Source organism: Tamandua tetradactyla, chromosome 10 (genome assembly GCF_023851605.1).
Source record: "Tamandua tetradactyla isolate mTamTet1 chromosome 10, mTamTet1.pri, whole genome shotgun sequence".
NCBI classification, from domain to species: domain Eukaryota; kingdom Metazoa; phylum Chordata; class Mammalia; order Pilosa; family Myrmecophagidae; genus Tamandua; species Tamandua tetradactyla.
Genome location: NC_135336.1, coordinates 20801122 through 20821707, shown reverse-complemented (window position 1 = coordinate 20821707; position 20586 = coordinate 20801122). Strand labels below are relative to the sequence as shown.

The 20586-nt window shown below is 38.5% G+C and overlaps 1 protein-coding gene across 9 annotated transcripts in view; it reads left to right on the top strand.

Annotated features, from left to right (window-relative positions):
- KALRN (kalirin RhoGEF kinase) overlaps positions 1-20586 on the top strand; it is a 758640-nt gene that overhangs the window by 290548 nt on the left and 447506 nt on the right. The window lies entirely within an intron of this gene.

Genomic DNA, 20586 nt, shown 5'->3' with positions numbered 1-20586 from the left:
TGGTCTAGTGAGGTGGAAAGCAGCGGGAGTGAGGGAGCGCCCATGATGGGGAGTGTTCAGATAGATGCTGAATGGCCCCTTTAAGGAATTCAGAGAGAGAGACTTGCTGGCAGTATGTCCATAGGGAATTTATTTTACTCTTTGTGCTTTAGTGAATTTATCTGTTAAGTAGAAATAATGATAATATCTCCCTTATAAGCTTGTTCTGGGGATTAAATGAGTTAATATTTGTAAAACATTTGGAACAGTGGCTGGCAGACAGTCATCAGATTATTCTGGTATGATGATGATGATGATGATGACGACGATGATGTAGGAGTCAAGTTCTGAACCCCTGTGAGCCCTCATACACCTGTCAGTATTTTGCTGTGTGAGTACCCCAAGACTTTATTTCAAAATCCTGTCTACTCCTTGATCCCACTGTATTCCAGACACCTGCAGCCTAAGTACACCTCACCACGTCTCTAGCTCTCCCCTCTGCCAGCCCTTCCTACATGCACTACTGGTCTGGAAATATAGTTCTGCCATTCCCATCTGCCCATATATTTAAAAACCAAGCCCATCTTGTCATTTCAGCTTGTCCTTTATTCTATCTAAGATGATACTGGGCTCAGACAACTTTTCCAGAGAAGTCTTTGATCTCCCAGGTTGGAGATGTATTGATCTTTCTTCACAGTGAGCTGGATTTCACATGGACCTTGAGGTTTTGTTTTGGCGGGAGAGACCATGGTTGGTTATATGCACACACGTGGAATCATTTCTCAACTCCCAGGTATTGAGTGCGTGCTATGTACCAGTTCTTTACAACGGTTATTGCTAATCCTGCCAAAAACCTACAAAGCTTGGTCTTATTACATGTATCATTTTTACATTTTTTTTAATTCAGGCAAAATTACCTGTGTTAAAATATAGCTCTTAGGTACAAATTTTTTTAAGTTTTGATAAATGCCTATACTTGTGTAACTTCCAATCTAATAATATATAGAACATTTCCATCACCCAAGAAATTTTCTTCTTGCCACTTTCCAGTCAATTGCCACCACTCTTAGTACACTCTCTTCTGATTTCTAGCATTATAAATGAGTTTTGCCTATTCTTGAATTTCTTATGACTGTAATCATTTAGCATATACTCTTTTGTGTACATAGTATATCACTCAATGTGTTTTAAGATTCATCCATGTTGTACATATCTGTAGTTTGTTCTTTCTTTTACTGTTGAGTAGTGTTCTATTGTATGAGTATTCCACAATTTGTTTATCAATTTTCATATTGATGAACTATTGGGTTTTTACAATGTGGGGCAATTACGAATAAAGTTGCTAAGAATATTCACGTACAAGTCTCTTTGTGGAAATATGTTTTGTTTCTCTTGTGTAAATATCTGGGATTGAAATTGATAGGTCATAGGGTGGGTGTATGTTTAATTTATAAGAACCTGCCACCCAGTTTTCCAAAGTAGTACCACTTAATACTCCTACCATCTATGTAGGAGTTGCTCCACACCCTTCCCAAAATTTGGTGCTATTAGGCTTTTAAATTATGAGTGTATTGTGGCATCTCATTTTGATTTAATTTCTGTTTCACTGAAGACTAATGAAGTTGAGGTTTTATATGCTTTTTGGCTATTCATATATCTTCTTTTGTGTAATATCTGTTCAAGTCTTTTTCCTCCTCCCTTTTTTTATTCTTTTTTTGTTTGCTGTATGGCGGGGTCACATTTCATTCCTTTTCCATGCAAGTATCCTGTTATTGCAGCACCATTTGTGATTTTTTTTCTTTTTACTTGTTTGTTTTTGTTGGTTTCTTTTCTTTGTTTGTTTGTTTTGGGAAGTTCATGGGCTGGGAATTGAACCACAGTCTCCTGCATGGCAGGCGAGAATTCTACCACTGAACTATACTTATACCCCCCTTTTGCCTATTTTTATTGAGTTGTTTGTTTTTCTTATTTTGATTTGTAGGTCTTTATATTTTCTGCATATATATACATACTGCATATATGTTCTGCAAAGATAGCCATTGTCTGTCCTTGCACCAGTACCACATTGTATTAATTGTGGTAACTTTATAGTAAGTTTTGAAATCAGATAGCATTGGTATTCTAACTTTGTTCTTCTTTTTTCAAGACTATTCTGTGTTCATTAGGGAGATTGGACTGTAGTTTTCCTTTCCTATAGCATCTTTACCCAGTTTTGGTATTAAAACGATAGTAGCTTCATATGAACTAGGTAGAGTTCTTTTTTCCTCAATTTTTTGGAAAAGTTTGAGCAGGACTGGTGTTAGTCTTTTTAGAATGTTTGATAAAATTCCCCTGGGAAGCCATCAGACCCTGGGCTTTTCTTTGTAGGAAGATTTTTGATGACTGATTGAATCTCTTTACTTGTGTTTGGTTTGTTGAAATTTTCTATTTCTTCCTGAGTCAGTGTGGCTTGTTTGTGTGTTTCCAGGAATTTGTCCATTTCATCCAAGTTGTCCAGTTTGTTGACAGGCATATAGTTGTTCACAGTATCCTCTTATGATTTCTTTTATTTCTTTAGGGTCTGTGGTAACACACCCCTTCTCATATCTGATTTTGTTTACTTGCATCTTCTTTCTTTTTTTCTTTGTCAGCCTTCCTAGGTGGCGGGGGGTCCATCAATTTTATTGATTTTCTCAAAGAACCAATTTTTGGTTTTATTGATGCTTTCTATTGTTCTCCCATTCATTTAATTCTGCTTTAATCTTTGTTATTTCTCGTCTTCTATTTGCTTTGGAGTTAATTTGCTGTTCTTTCTCAAGGTCCTCCAGGTGAGCAGTTAAGTCCTCCATTTTTGCTCTTTCTTGTTTTTTAATATAAGCGTTTAGGGCAATAAATTTCCCTCTCAGCACAGCCTTTGCCACATCCCCTAAGTTCTGATAAATTGTATTCTCATTTTCATTCGTCTCCAGATAGCTGCTGATTTCTCTAGAAATTTCTTCTTTGGTCCACTAGTTGTTTAAGAGTGTGTTATTTAATCTCCATATATTTGTGAATATTCTCATTCTTTGGTGGATGTTGAGGTCCACCTTCATCCCATTGTGATCAGAGAAAGTGCTTTTAATAATTTCAATTTTTTATAAATTTAAAAAACCTACTTTGTGCCCCAGCATATAAACTATCCTGGAGAATGTTCCATGAGTACTAAAGAAGAATGTATATCCTTGTGTTTCGGGGTGCAATGGCCTATATATGCCTGTTAGGTCTAATTCATTTATCAAGTTATTTAACTTCTCTGTTTCCTTGTTGATCTTCATTCTGGTTGTTCTATCAATAGATGAGAGTGGTGTATTGAAGTCTCCTACTATTATATTGTTGAAACATCTATCACTCCCTTCAGTTTTGCCAATGTCTGTCACATATACTTTGGAGCCCCTTGATTGGGAGCATATACATTTATAATTGTTGTATCTTCTTGGTGAATTGTTCCTTTAATTAATATATGTATCCTCCTTTGTCTCTTATGATGTCTTTACATTTGAAGTCTGTTTTGTCCAATAGTATAGCTATACCTGCTTTCTTTTGGTTACAACTTGCGTGGAAAATCTTTTTCCATCCTTTCACTTTTAATCTATTTGTATCCTTGTGTCTAAGATGAGTCTCTTGTAAGCAGCATATAGCTGGATAATGTTTCTTAATCTATTCTGCCACTCTGTATCTTTTAATTCGTAAGTTTAGTTCGTTAACATTCAAAGTTATTACTGAAGAGGTATTTCTTGAATCCACCATCTTATCTTTTTTATTATATTTGTCAAAAATATATATTCTTTTCCCTCTTTCTCTTTTTATCCTTTAAGTTACCCTTACTGGTACTCTTAAATTCTGTGCCCTCCTCCAGACCTCCCTCTCGTCTTTTTTTTTTTCAACTGGCAAAACTCTCTTTAGTATTTCTTGTAGGGCTGGTCTCTTGTTGAAAGATTCTTTCAGGATTTGTTTGTCTGTGAAAACTTTCATCTCTCCCTCAGTTTTGAAGGACAATTTGGCTGGGTACAGAATTCTTCTCTGGAAGTCTTTCTCTTTCAGGATCTTAAATATATCACAGCACTGCCTTCTCGCCTCCATGGTGCCAGTTGAATAGTCTGAATTCAGTCTTATGTGGTTTCCCTTGTATGTAGTAGATTGTTTTCTCTTGATGATTTCAGAATTTCTGCTTCTCTTCAACATTTGACAGACTAATTAGTATGTGTCTTAGGGAAGGCCTATTTGGATTTATTCTGTTTGGAGTTTGTTGGGCTTCTTTGACTTGTATATATATGTCCTTTATGAGGGTTGGGAAGTTTCCCCCCATTATATCCTCAACTACTCTTCCTAGCCCTTTACACCTCTCATCTCCTTCTGAAACACCAATGATTCTTAAATTTCTGTGCTTTGTTGTGTTTATCATTTCCCTGAGATCCAATTCAAAATTTTCCATCCTTTTTGCCATTTGCTGTTTTGAGTGTTCGAAATAAAGTATCCTGTCCTGTATATCACTTATTCTTTCTTCTGTCTCTTCAAATCTGCTGTTGTGTGCCTGTATTATGTTTTTTATTTGGTCAACAGCATCTTTAATCTCTGTGATATCTGCTATTTATCTACTTATTCTTTCAAATTCTTCTTTATGCTCATCTACTATCTTCCTTATCTCCTTTATGTCATTGGCCATCCCACTTATTTTATTAAGGAGAGCTATATGAACATCTTTGATTAGTTGTTCCAATGTCTGTGTCTCCTCTGGTGTTTTAATTTGGTTGTTAGGCTGGGCCAGATCTGTCTGCATTGTGATATGCTTAGTGATCTTCTGTTGTTTTCATCACATGTAAGTATCTTGATTGATTTACTTTGGGAGTTGATTTCCTTCAGTAGTCTAAAGCCTTGTGTTTGCAAGGTGGATGTGTACAAGATGCAGAGTATGGGGTGGGGCACAACAATACAGCACTGTGTTGCAGCATGGATTGGAGATGTTATACTGGTGCTTGTGAACATGGGCACCCAGCGGCCATGGAGGATGTAACTATGTGGGTGCACAGGTCTGAGGGGTGTAACCCTGGTGTGCACTGGTCTAGGGCACAGGGCACAGAGCTATCGCAGCCAGTTGGCGTTATACCTTCATGGCCTGGGGGCAGTTGTGACCTGGCTGCACAGGTCAGCACTTTCTTAGACCTGGGAACCATGACTGAATTGTGGTTATTCTTTATTAGTTTTTAGAAAAAGTAAAAAGAAATTGATAACCTCCCAGCTAGACGAATTAAAAATAAAAGAGAAAGCACAAGGCTGCAATATCAGGGTAACTTGTAATGATCCTGTGTATATTAAGAGGATAATAAGGGAACATGATGAACAACTTTAGGCCAAGAAATTTGAAACCTTGGCTAGAATGGACAAATTCCCTGGAAAGCAGAACTTATCAGAACTAACTCAAAAATAAATAGAAAAACTGAATAACGTTCTACTTATTAGATTTACTTTGTTATACAAATAAAGCTTCCCACAAAGCAAACTACGAGTGCAGGTGATTTCACTGGTGAGTTCTGACAAACTTTTAAGGAAAATAATATCAATTTTATACCACTGTTTCAGAGAATAGAAAAGGAGGGAAAACTTCCCAAGTCATTTTGTGAGACCACTTTTCCCTGACACTAAAACATGACAAAGACATTCATTAAAGGAAAATTAAAGACCAATATACCAGATGAGCACAAATGCAAAAATCCTTAACAAAATATTAGCCAATTGACTCCACTGTTATAAATCACATCTAAGTGGGAGGTGGGGGTGGGAGGTTACCCTAGGAGTACAAGGTTGGTTTAATATCTGAAAAGCAATCAATTTAATTGGCCAGATTCAAAAGCAAAGAATAAAATCATATGATCACCTCAACTGATGAAGAAAAACATCTGAAAAATTCAAACTCTCTTCATTATTAAAACCTCTTAGCAAATTAGGAATAGAAAGAAATTTCCTCAGTTTGATTGAGGGCATCTATGAAAAATCTACAGTTAATGTCACACTTAGATCTCCAGGTTGAAGACTTCAGCTAGGGTTATTGAACTGCAGCCAGGGTTATTGACTCCAACCAGAGTTATTGAACTGCCAAATGGATGTTCTGTTTAAAACACAATGCAGGCTCTTTATGTATCACACATCTGTACAAAAAGCAGTCATTAAACCTAGGCCATGCACTGGAATTAATAGGATGAAGGAAAAATAATTTTGACCTCAAGTTATTCAGTCTCTAGTTGGGGATATAAGATTCCAGATAATCATGGTGTAGCTTAATATGTATAGTGAAAGAGATATGCTGAGTTATCTAAGAACCTCAAAGTCTCAGTGGTTTAAAACAACGGAGGTTTATTTCTTGTTCCTGTCACATGCCCATTACTAGTTGGTGGGACCTCTGCCCATCACTATCTCCTAGGGACCCAGCTGGCATAGCAGCTGCCATCTCAGTTGGTGCCAGTTGCATCACCAGACAGAGCACATAGTCTAGCACATCTTGACCCTAAAATCTTGCACCTAAAAGTGACACATTTTATTGTCCAGCGCCTGTCACATGGCCACATCTAACTTCAAATGGGTGAGGAAGTACAGTAGTACCTGTGCTGGGGAGGAGAGAACAGGATATTTGTGAACAGCCCTAATGACTACTGGGGTCACTGGAAGATGTAAGGTAAAGATGAACATCATGAGATTTGCATAAAAAGGTAACTGGCAACAGAATAAAAGGTTGTGGGCCAGGGAGAGAAATCATCAATATTGATTATGCTGGCTACAATCTGGCTACAAGACAGTCTTCATCTAAATCCCTTCCAAGCAGTCTCCCACAATTACGTCTCATCCCTGGCTCACTTTAGTCCTCTAGGAGCAAAGCAGTTGATCACAGGTGATTAAGAACATGAACTCAAATCTAGTCAAGTTTGATTGTCTGTGTGCCTTATGGGTTTCCACTGGTGAAATTTGCAAATTCTCTGTCTGAGTCTTGTTACCCAACTGCCTGGCCTTGAGGCAGACAAACTCATTTTAATAAAGAGAAAAGACAGATAATTAGGGAGGTAAGACTGCCACCAAGCCTCTAGAAACAATGAACTACAAAGCTAAATAGAAAAGGCCTTCGGCTTTGAATTGTCTCCATCAACACTTTTCTCTATTAATATGGATAACTGAGAATTATTGGCACATCAAAAACCTTTCGTCTGACAAATTGAACTCTCCATTTTTAGGGCATAAATGAGGGAGGAAATTTACTGAAGGGATGCATCTTCTGCAGCTGGGAGAGAGGAAAGAAGAGATTTAATATACAACAGCCAGTTAGCAAGTTCCAGTCCATCTCCTAATGTCCTGCTGTTGTGGATGCATGCAGTGCCCAGAGGCCTATTTAGCCTGATTATGCTGGATCTACTCGCTGGCTGCAGTGAGGGAAGGGAAGTCCCAGGGTTGTTTGAGCAAATTGCATGGGCACCTGTGCTTTATAAATACAGCTTGGTGCCTTGGTTAAGCAGGAGATTTACAGGGTTGTTATTAAAAGGAACTTCTTGCAAAGAGGGATGTCATCATCCCAAACAAGTGAAAGCAGGGATTATGGATTCCCTTTCCCTGGCCTGAGTGTGATGAATGTTGCTGCCAAGAAACAGATGAATGCAAGTGGCTACTGCTCGAGCCCAGTGACTATAGGAATGATCATTTACTCAGGGGAAGTGGGAATGTGGATTGTTCTAAATTTCACTGAGGCATTGCTGTTCCTGTTCCTGGAAATAAGCACATATACATCCATATATACATATGTGCATGTAAATTTACATATAGCATACTGCATTGTGTATTAACCCTGTTTTACCATTAAAATAGACTAGCAATTCCTTAATTTTCAGGGATCTCACAGATCCTCACAGATCCTTTTGGAAATCTAATGAAGGTTGTGGGTCCTCTCCCTAGGGAAATGTGTATTTGAATACGTTTTTAAATACAATTTCAGGGGATTTAAGGGACTGGTAAAGCCTATCAGTTAACTCTCCAGTTTAAGGTCCCAGGAATCTCATGACTTCTTTACTCACTCATTTAACAAATAGTTCGAGGACCAGACATTGTACTGGATGTGGCGCATAAAGCGGTTGACAAAACAAAGATGGTCATGTCCCATCAAGGTTCCAGTGGACAGACAAGGTTCCAGTGGCTAAGTATATAACCTCACAAATAAATATATAGTTACAAACTTATCAGTCTTATGTTGGAAGAGTAAGGGGTGTGTTCTAGCTTACTAGCTGCTGGAATACAATATACCAGAAATGGAATGGCCTTTAAAAAGGGGAATTTAACAAGTTGCTAGTTTACAGTTCTAAGGCCATGGAAATGTCCAAATTAAAGCAAGACTATAGAAATACCAATATAAAGCCACCAACAAGAGGTTACCTTCACTCAAGAAAGGCCAATGAAGTTCAGGATTTCTCTCTCAACTGGAAAGGCACATAGTAAACATGGCGACATCTGCTAGATTTTTCTCTTTGTTTTGTGAAGTTCCCCGGGGGTATATTCCTTCTTCATTTCCAAAGGTCTCTGGCTGCATGGGCTCTGCCTCCTGGCCCTCTCGTTCTAAAAAGGGACTCTCTCCAAAATGTTTCCTCTTTTAAAAGATTCCAGTAAACTAATTAAGACCCACCTGGAATGGGTGGCGTCTCATCTCCCTCTAATGAAAGGTTAATACCCACAATTGAATGAGTCACATCTTCATGGAGATAACCTAATCATGTTCCCAACGTATAGTACTGAATAGGGATTAAAAGAAAAGGCTGCCTCCATGAGTCAGGATTAAAACATGGCTTTTCTAGGGTACATGATACTTTCAAACCAGCACAGGGTGCTATGACAGAGTGTAACAAAAGGGAGCAGATTTAGATGGTTGGGTCAAATGTCAAATACATTTTTTAGTCAACAGTCATCAATCATTAAATTCTGATTATTCCTTCATTGATAGTAATTAAAGGTCTGTGAATTAATTCTACAATGTACAAAAGAATGTATAACTTAAAGAAGTCCTAAATACATTGTTTTGTAAATGAAAATGGTCAACTTATAGTTTACCTGTTTTGTAAGTTTTGTTTTCACATGTCTAGTTTTTATACAATGGTTAGAGAGCAGCTAAGATGACCATTTGCAAGAAATAGTTGCTTATTTTTGCATGGGAGGAAAAAAAAGAAATTTCCTAGATTTTATCTGTGAATTGGTACCAACAGTGACCATTAATAATTGGTACACCAACAGTGTGGGAGTGATTCCCTGCTGGGCATGGTAAATGAGCAACTCTAAAAAAAAAGGTTAAAAATTAGTTGATCTTTGTTTTAGTGTCATAATGTTTTTTTTTACAAATACAACTGAGGAACTCCTGTCCTTTTGATTTTCAAAGAAGAAGAATTATTGTAATTATAATCAAATACCTATTAAACCCAGTAGGAAAATATTCTCTGACTTCTTAACATTGTTTCAGAAAGCCAGGTTTCCTTAATTCTCTGGGTCCTACCCTTACTTAATTTTGCTTTCTGTTATGAAAATCTTTCTCATAAATTTTCCTTCACCTGAGGAAAATGGGTGTGTGGGCAAATGGAAGGAGGGTCAGATTGTATAACAGAAGAGTCATGTAGCTGTTGATATTATAATTCTTCATGAGAAAGGCAGTCAGGAGTACATGCACACATAGCACAATGTTATTTACAATTTTTAATTAGCAGGTACTTGGGGAAAAAGGTGCTAATGGTTTCTGTTTAGCATTTTAAAATATAAAATGATATTCATTTTCTATTATTACAACAGTGAAGATACACATTAGTGGTAACAGTGTGCAGCTGGGCAGTTGAATGCCATTCTGCTATGGCATGTTTAATAGCTGCTTTAATCCTATTAATTCTCTCACCAGAGGCACATATTATCACTTAATGGTGAGCAAATCAGACTGATTGCAGCAAAGTCTGGGATGCTCTCTGTTTTAAGGGAAAGTTTCAAATGTTGTAGCACTCTTTCTTTGGTGCAAGAAAAATAAAAATTCTGAAGCAGGTGATCTCTCAGTCACAATCTGAGAAATATTGTTCTGGGGTCTTCTGTCACCTTTGATATTTGGCAGCCCCAGACCCATGACCTTGAGCACTCCTCCACTCCAAATAAGCAGCACTTCTAGAATGACTGTACAGTTAGATTTTGGCATAAAATTATACACACACATGCAGTTGTGATGTTTGAGTAGCTAATGTTTGACCTTGCCATAATTGCAAATCCCCTTACATATTCACAGAATCTGTTAAAAAAGAACTCAATCTTATCTGGTATGCATTAGTCTTTTTTGGGGGGTGCAGGGTCCGGGAATTGAACCCAGGTCTCCCGCATGGAAGGCAGGCATTCTAACCACTGAACTACCTGTGCTCTCTACATTGCTCTTTCTAATACACTTTTTCTCTCTCAAAGAAACATATAGGAAGCTTGTTAAAAATGTAGATTTCTTTGTGGCTTCTGCCCTAGTCCTGGGAAACCATAATCTCAGTGATGGAATCCTAGGAATCTGCATTGAAACAGGTTTCCCAGGTGATTGATAAGCACATTAAAGCTAGAGAAAACTGTTGAAATGTGGATATCTATCTATCTATCTATCTATCTATCTATCTATCTATATAAAAGAATCACTCCTTCAAATAAAGATCTCAAATTAAAAATGACAGTCCACTTCCAACATGACAGTGTGAAACTCTGTGAACCTGTTCCACAGTGAAACTGGTGAAAATTATTTTTAATACAACCATTTAAAGTCTTTGGAAATGGCCTTATGGGCACACAGCAAATAAAGAAATCTTTATTCAAAGAAAATCTACTAAAACTTCATAAGAACAGCGACTCTGTGGTATTTGAACCAAGACCTACTCCTTTGCTACCCCACTATGGCTCAACTTTTGGAAACTCCACTCTTGACTCGTGTAGCCAAGCAAACAAGTTTTCCTCTCCCCTTAGCTTCCAGTTGGAGTTCTGTCTGCCCAGAAGTGACAGAACACCAGCATTTATCATCCTGTCCACAGTTACCTGCTGCTGAAGCTAAGTTCTGGGTTAGTATGGCAAAGAGGTAGGGGCTCCCTTCTTTATATCCAGCCCCCACTTGTGGAACAAAGGCTCTACCTTGTGTGCCACACTGCTAAAAATCCTGGTGCCCTGATCACCCTTACCCTGGTTCATAAGGTGAAGGTTCTGTGTGGGGAGAGTCAAGCCAAGAAGACCTCAGACACTGTCTTTCCACTTCTCTGAATGCTTCTTAATGCAGTGGTATCACTTAGAGAAGTGTGCTATTGTCTCCATCCCCAGCTCCAGAGTAGAGAGTCAGAAATTTTTCCCAGGGGTAGAAACAGACCATAAAACAGAGCGCCTCACATCTCTTTCCAAAGGAACTGGCTTCATTTGCAACAGAGAGTGGAGATCTTTAAGCCTAAGAGTGCTCTCAAAAATGCCTTTAGGGTGAAAGATAATTAGGAGAAGATTGGAAGAGTCACTGTAGATATAGTCTAAACAATAGGCTAGCTAGCTTGCTGGAGAGAACCAAGGAAAGAGGCAGCTGGGAGGAGCTCTCCTGGGACCAAAACAAATCTCACTGATCTCAGCAAGTATCCTTACAAAGGAGCCCAATTTGACTGGATCAGTCTGTAAAGCAATTTATGTTCCAGGGTGTGGTTGAAAACACTAGAGCAGTCAGCCAGCAATTACTAGAATTTAGTAGTTGGGAGTAGTCAGGGAAAGAGAAAGTCAAAGACAGTCCTATCATCCCAAAATGACTGTTGGAATACCCTAGGTTGTACACTCTGAGTAGCAACATTAGAGGTTTCTCTCCACAGGGGTTAGGGGCAGGGAGGTAGAGTATGGGGAAGGTGGGGTGGGATAAAATAGACTTCACTAAAATAATCCAGCCAGTCATTAAACAGATAATCAAATAACAATAGAAAGCCCTGGAGGGGGGTCAGGAGAACCAATACACAGAAGTACTAAAATATATTATCTAAAGTGTCCAGTTCCCAGCAAAAGTTATGAGACATACAAAGAATCTCACCACTTTTATTCAACATTGTACTGGAGGTTGTAGCCATGGCAATTATGCAAGAAAAGAAATAAAAGACATCTAGATTGAAAAGAAAAAAGTAAAACTTACTTTATTTGCAGATAACATCATCTTGTATATGGAAAATACTAAGGCATTTACTAAAAAACTATTAGAACTATCAAATGAGTTCAGCAAGGCTGTGGGATGTAAAATCAATATATAAAAATCAATTGTATTTCTATACATTTGTAATGAACCATCTGAAAATGAAATTAAAACAATTCCATTTACAATAGCATCCCAAAGAATAAAATACCTAGGAATAAATTTAACCAATGAGGTGAAAGATTTAAATACTAAAAGCTATAAAACATTGCTAAAAATAATTAAAGATCTCAATAAATGGCAAGACATCCTGTATTCATGGATTGGGAGGCTTAATATTATTAAGATGTCAGTACTACCCAAAGCTATCTATAGATTCAATGTAATCCCTATCAAAATCCCAATGGCCATGAAACCAAGGTACCACACTAATGTAAAATGTTAGTAATGGGACAGGTATATGGGAACACTGTATTTTCTGTATGATTTTTCTGTAAGCCTGTAACTTCTCTAAAAAAATAAATCCCAATGGCCTTTTTTGAAGAAGTGGAAAAGTCATTCCTAAAATTCATATGAAATTACAAGGGGCTCTGACTAGCCAAAACCATCTTGAAAAAGAAGAACAAAGTTGGAGCACTCATATTTCCTGATTTCAAAACTTACTCAAAGCAACAGTAATCAACATAGTGTGATACTGGCGTAAGGACAGACATACAGATCACTGAAATAAAATTCAGAGTCTGAAAATAAACTGATTTGTCTATAGTCAACTCATTTTGACAAGGTTGCCAAGTCTATTCACTGGGGAAAGTATAGCATTTTCAAAAAATTGTACTAGATGAACTGTATAGTCATATGCAGAAAAAATGAAGTTGAACCTTTACTGCACACAATATACAAAAATTAACATGTATCAAAGACTTAAATGTATATACTAAAATACAAAACAGATTAAAACATGGGGCAAATCTTCACGACTTTGTATTACAATAGATTCTTAGATATGACACTAAAACCACAAGCAACAATTACAAAAATAGACAAATTTTGGACTTCAGCAAAATTAAAAACTTTGTCCTTTAAAGGACACTGTCAATAAAGTGAAAAGACAACTCACAGAATGGGTGAAAATAACTCAAATCACATATCTGATAAGGGATTTGTATCTAGAATATATGAAGAACTCTTACAACTTAATAATGAAAAGACCAGTAACCAATTAAAAATGGGTAGAAGCTCTTTTTTTTTATTGAGATAGATTCACATACCATATAGTCATCCAAAGTATATAATCAGTGGCTCACAGTACCATTATATAGTTGTGCCTTCATCACCATAATCAATTCCAGAACATTTTCATTACTCTAAAAAAAGAATAAAAATAATAAAGAACCCCCCAAACATCACACACCCCAACCCCCCCATTATCTATTTATTTATTTGTCTTTATTTTTTTACTTATCTGCCCATACACTGGGTAAAGGGAGTGTCAGTGACAAGGACTTCACAATCACACAGTCACACCATAAAAGCTATGTAGTTACCTTTAACAAATCAAGACTACTGGATTATAGTCCAACAGTTTCAGGTATTTCCTTCTAGCTATTCCAAATACACTGGAAACTGAAAAAGGAATACCTATACAATGCATAAAAATAACCTATAGAATGACCTCTTGACTCTATTTGAAATCTCATAGCCACTGAAATTTTATTTTATTTCATTTCTTTTCCCCCTTTTGGTCAAGAAGATGTTTTCAATCCCACAATGCCAGGGCCAACTCATCCCTGGGAGTCATGTTCCATGTTGCCAGGGAGACTTACAGTCTTGGGAGTCATGTCTCACATAGAGGGGAGGGTAGTGCATTTATTTGCAGAGTTGGCTTAGGGAGAGAGTGGGCAAAAGATCCTTTTTTTTTTAATTTTAATATTTTTATAGTAAAAACTTAACATACAAACATTCTTGACATACAAACATTCCATACATGGCGTACCATCAATGGCTCACAATATCATCACATAGTTGTGTATTATTACCATGATCATTTTTGTGAACATTTGCATCACTCCAGAAAAAGAAAGAAAAAAGAAAAAAACTCATATGTACCATACCCTTTACCCTTCCCTCTCATTGACCACTAGTATTTCAGTCTACTCAATTTATTTTTAACCTTTCTTTCCCCTATGATTTGTTTATTTTTTTATCCATTTTTTACTCATTTGTCCAAACTCCAGATAAAAGGAGCATCAGATACAAAGTTTTCACAATCACACAGTCACATTGAAGTAAAAATAATCATCATACAATCATTTCAAGAAACATGGCTACTGGAACACAGCTCTACAGTTTCAGGTACTTCCCTCCAGCCATTCTGATACACTACAAACTAAAAACGGCATGTCTATATAAATGCATAAGAATAACCTCCAGGAGAACCTCTCAACTTTGTTTGAAATCTCTCAGCCACTGACACTTTATTTTGTCTCATTTCTCTCTTCCCCCTTTTGGTCGAGAAAGTTTTCTCAATCCCTTGATGCTGAGTCCCAGCTCATCAAAAGGTTTATGTCCCATGTTGCCAGGGAGGTTTACACCCCTGGGAGTCATGTCCCATGTAGGACGGGAGGGCAGTAAGTTCACTTGTTGTATCATCTTAGAGAGAGAGAGAGAGAGAGAGAGGGCAAAGGATCTTAATAGATATTTCTCCTAAGAAGATAAACGAATGGATAATAAACACATGCAGAGAAGATCAACACATTAGTCATCAAGGAAGTACACATCAAAACCACAATGAAATACCCCTTAATACCCCACTAGGATGGCTATAATAAAAAATTCACATAATAACAAATACTGATGAGGATGTGGAGGAGTTGGAACTGTCATACACTGTTGGTGAGAGCATAAAATAGCCCAGTCACTTTGGAAAACAATCTGGCCATTCCTGAAACAGTTAAGCCTAAAGTTTCCATAAGACCCAGAAATTCCACTACTAGGTATAGATTTCAAGAGAACTAAAAGCATGTGTGAACACAAAAACTTATGTAAACAGCATTATATTACTATCTATTATATATTCTTATATCAACATTATTCATAATAGCCAAAAGCTGGAAATAATAAAAATGTCCATTGACTAATGAATAGATAAACAAAATGTAGAATATGCATGCAATAGAATATTATTTGGCCATAAAAAGGAAAGAAGTATTGATACATGCTAAAATACGGATAGACCTTGAAAACATTATGCTAAGTGAAAGAAGTCATTCACTAAAGACCACATATTATACAGTTTCATTTGTCTAAAAAGTCCTAAATAGGCAAAGCTATAGAGACAGATAGTAGATTTGTTGTTACTTGGGGCTGGGAAGGTGAGGAATAAGGGAGCAAGAGCTAAAAAGTGTACTTCTTTTTGAAGTTAAAAAATATTTTAAAATGAACTGTGGTAATGGTTGCACAAATCTATATACTGCATAGTAATGTGATTGCTCTAGTGTGAAAGCTGCCAGAATGCGATATACCAGAAATGGAATGGCTTTTAAAAAGGGGAATTTATTAAGTTGCAAGTTTACAATTCTAAGATTATGAAAATGTCCAAATTAAGGCATCCAGGGAAAAATACGTTGGTTCAAGAAGGCTGATGATGTTCAGGATTTCTCTCTCAGTTGAAAAGGTGCATGGTGACATCTGCTAGCTTTCTCTCCAGGAATCTTCAATGGCTTCACCAGGGCTCTGTCCATTCTTTTGGCTCTGGTTGATTTGAGCTTTTCCCAAAATGGTTCCCTCTTAAAGAGCCCCAGTAAGCAACCCCACCTTGAATGGGTGGAGACAAATCTCCATGGAAACCATCTAATCAAAAATTACCACCCACAATTGGGTGGGTCACATCTCCATGGAAACAATCAGAAAGGTCCCACCCAGCAATGCTGAATGAGAATTAAAGGACATGGCTTCTCTGGGTACATAATAGTTTCAAACCAGCACAACGATAAAAATCATTGAATTGCACACTTTGAATAAATTCTATAGTTTGTGAATTATATCTGAATAAGGCTGTTAAAAACAAAAGATAGACACACAGGAGAAGAAGTCCTATGAAAATGGTTACCAACTAGCTTTAAGATCTAACCATCTTAGTGGTTAGAGTGACCTTGACAGAGTGTGGCACCATCCCCGATGGTGTTAGCAAAGCTGAGGTAGGAGGATCTGTATGCACCACTTGGCATTCACTCATATGTGCTCAGCAAACGTTTGGTGTTTGTATTCTCTGTTCCCTTTGCTGGCACCATGAACACTAAGATTAATAAGACACAAAGCAATCTTCAGGGAGATTGCAGTTTAACCATCCTCAAGTTTGTATACCACACATGAAGGGAACTATTGTCCACTAGAATAAAAGCTCCTGATAGCAGGACTTTGTCTATTTCATTCACAGCTGTATCTCCAGGTCCTTTAACAATGCCTGGCACCTAGTAGGTATCTGATAAATGGTTGTGAAATAAGTAAAGATATTAAGTTTGTCACAACATCTGCCTCCAGCCTTGGGCAGAGTTTCTGCAGCAAAGATTCACAATCTGTAAGGCAGGATTTTTACTTTTGAAGAAGACTGATAGAGTATGACTTCAGAAGAAGCTGAACAACCGCTGATCAGAAGGGTAAGGAGAGCAATAGTTGTTATCAGGAGAGAGGTCTGGGAACCAGAATGCTTTCAAGCTCCCCAGGTGATGCACACCAAAGCCCGGAAGCTACTAGACTAGATGATCCTTCAAGTTCCATCTGATCCCAAGGGTCTTTGCTTCTGAGATTCCAACCCTAAAGATGGAGGTGAAGCCACTGAAGTGTCCCTTTTCAAGAATAAATGTGATCCGGTGTTTGATGTTAGCGCTGGGGTCCCTGAGGCAGGCCTTTAAGGAAACATGTTCTGGATGTAATACTAGCCAGATGTATTCTTACTAATCAAGTTGAATACATGCAGTGTTTGTATTTTCACAATCAGCCTTGTGGATCAAATCCCCGCTTTCTTCCATGTCAGTGGGAGAACTAGGTTTTATTTTCTGATCTGCTTAGGATCCATTTATGACCCTTGCTCTTGGAGCCTGTCTTGGTTTTCCCCGAGTTGTTATCACAGATATCACAAACTAGCTTTGACTTAACAAAAGGACTTTATTGGCTCATGGTTTTGAGGCTAAAAGTCATCCAAAATCAAGATATCAGCAAGGTTTGCTTTCTCCCCGAGTCTGTAGTGCTCTGGTACTGGCTGCTGGCAATCCTTGGGGTTCATTGACTTGTGTCTCTGCCTCCCATCACATGGCAGTATCCTCTTCTTTCTAGCTTCTGTGACTTCTGGGTTCTCTTTCTAAGGACTTCTCTAATCTGGATTAATGCCCACCCTGCTTCAGTTGCCACACATTAACTAAAAATAATATCATCATAAAATCCTATTTATAAATGGGTTCACATACATAGGAAAGCAGATTAAGGACATGCTTTTGTGGGGTACATAACTCAATTTACCACTGCACCATTGTCAGCATTAGCTTTGTCCCAAGAAGAGAGAAGTGTGCTTTGAACTCCACTCTCATGAAGCTGGTGTATGAGTTTGAGGCAACACTCCTCCACCCTGGCTGTCCCTTGATAATCACCTGGCAAGCTTTAAAAAATATGGCACCTGTTTTCCTTCCCTAAATTCTGATATAACTATACCAGAATGGGGCTCAGGAAATCTGTACAATTTTAGCCCCTAAATTGAGAATCACTGGTTCAGGGTGAAGAAAATAAACAAACTGACACTAGCCCTAGGGTCAAACTCTAAAATTACCAAAGCATTAACCTTTGAGGACTTCTCTCCAATGTTAGAGTGTCTGGAACAAGAAATGTCTTTCTTAATTCCCTACTCCTTGCTCTCCAGCCCCAACCTTGCTAGATGATCCATTTACCTTGGCACACCGCTCTCTGATCAGCTATGTTTGAGGATTGGCTCCTGTTCAAACAAAAAACATAGGGAAGCCCTTTGCTTAGGCAAAGGCTTTCCCAGTATCACTTTAGTGCACATTCCTGGTTCCCCTTACTCACTAGCCAGTCACCTGGCCTGGCTCACTTCTGAAGGGCTTCTCACAGCTGACTCGCAGGACTTGGCCGACTATTCACATTTCTGACTCATAGCTGGCTCTCGCCATTCAGCCTTCTCTCTTGAGCATTCACCCACATCAGGGTTCCAAATTTGCTTCCTCTTCCCCCTCACTCCTGGTTCTCTGCCCACAGCCCTAGAACTTATTTTTAACTTCAATCCATGCTATCTGGACCTTATGTCAGCGTGTTCCTTGCCATCAGGTTATTTGCTGTGCCCTTTCAGTGTTTGCTCCTAAACTTTGTATCTCAATTTACTCACACATTGTGTGCATGCACACGCACACACACACACATACACACTCTCACACACACTACCTGCCCTCTGCTAGGTCTGCAGCTGCCAAGGAGTTAATTTTTCTGAAATTCAGCCAAGGCTAACTCATTTAGTTTCTCTGAGGTCTCCAAGCCTAATGGAAGTCATGAAATGGTCTGTAAAACCTAGTGCGTCGGATGATATGTACACAAAAATATGGTTATATTCTGATATAACTATACCAGAATGGGGCTCAGAAAATCTGTACAATTTTAGCTCCTAGATTGAGAATCACTGGTCCAGGGTAAAGAAAGTAAACGAGCTGACACTGGCCCTAGGGTCAAACTCTAAAGCCACCAAAGCATTAATCTTTGAGGACTTCTCTCCAATGTTAAAGTGTCCGGAACAAAGAATGTCTTTGTTCTGTAAAAGACATGTAAAGCATGACATGGATATGAACTATTGATACTAACAAGCAGCAGTAACATTGCATATGCCATTCTGGGGCATGGGTGGTAGCCAGCCAGGAATGCCAGATGAGGGACTGAGACTGATCAAGGACATACAGATTAGACTTTTTAAATCAGGGAATTCAGGAGTAAAGAGATCAGAACCAGGTAGGCAGTACCAAGGGGGCAATACAAAAAAGCAAGAGGTCAGAGCTCATAACAAAGCCAAAGGTCAGGAAAAAAAAAGAAGAGCTAAAGGATTTCCATCAGCAAGTCTTTTCATCTGTACCTTAAATATATGCCTAGAATTTGGCCACTTCTCCTTGCCACCATGGTCACCACCTTGGTCCAAACTGTTATCACCTTCTGCTGAGACTGTTGAAATAGCTCCTACCCTTCCTTGTACTTCCACCTTTGTTCTCCTACAGTCTATTCTCAACATAACGGCCTGAGTGATCCTGCCAAAATGTAAGTATATTATATCATGTATATACTTCTCTGCTCAAAATTCTCTAATGGCTTCCCATCCCTCTGTTTTTTTTTCCCATGGGCAGGCACTGGGAATGAACCAGGGTCTCTGGCATGGCAGGCAGAGAACTCTGCCTGCTGAGGTCCCATCCCTCTTATGATAACATCTGAAGTCTCTTAGAGAGCTTACTAGGCTCCACTAGCCCCATTCACAGCTCACATCTTAGCCCTTACCACTTACTTATCGGCTTATGCACCCTGGTCTTCTTGCCGTTTTTCAAACCCACCAAGGTCATTTCTGACTTGTGGCCTTTGCCCCAGCTCGTCCCTCTACCTGGAGTCTCTTCCTCCAGATAACCATGTAATTCACTCCCATTGCCTTCTGAAATGAGCTCAGGCGTCTGCTCTCAGAGAAGCCAGCCCTGACCTCTCTATATAAGGTGGCTTTCCCTAACCCCATCATGCTTTATCCTTTTCCCTGCTGTATACAGCACTTATTTCTATAGTAAATATTAATTTATTGCTTCCTAAAATGTACGTTCCACAAGTACAGAAATGTTCTCTCTTGCTCATTACTTGAACAGTGCCTAGCATTGATGAACAAATGAATGGTTGAGTAGACACATGGAATAATAGATTTAAGACTCCGACCTGGGCTATTCTGGGACTTCCAAGGGCAATCAAGAGCCCCAGTAGGGAAGCTTCAGAGATAGAGAAATTTTTATTGAATCCTCTCCCCAGAAGACTTATTTTTCTAGGATATGATTTTTAGAATCTTTGGGAGAAATTCCTCTTCATCATCTCCCCACTCCCTTGAGGGACACCCTTGGTCAGCCCAGCTGTCTTTCTCATTTGTGGCTGGGTGGGAAAGAGCATGGGTGCTGGGTGCTAACTGTGGCTCTGTATTTCCTTCCTAGCTCTGTGCTCTTAATTATGTAAATTTTTTCAAGCTTTACCATCTTACCTGTAAATGGAAGGTAAGGATAGTACCTTTGCCAGGATTGTTGTAAGGTGGAAACATGATCATGCATTTTTGGCACAACATTTGGCATGATATCATGCCTGGCAAATGTCCAGCTACTGTTGTTACTGGGGTCAGGTAAAAAATAATTCTTGTTCCAGGTGGCTCCTCA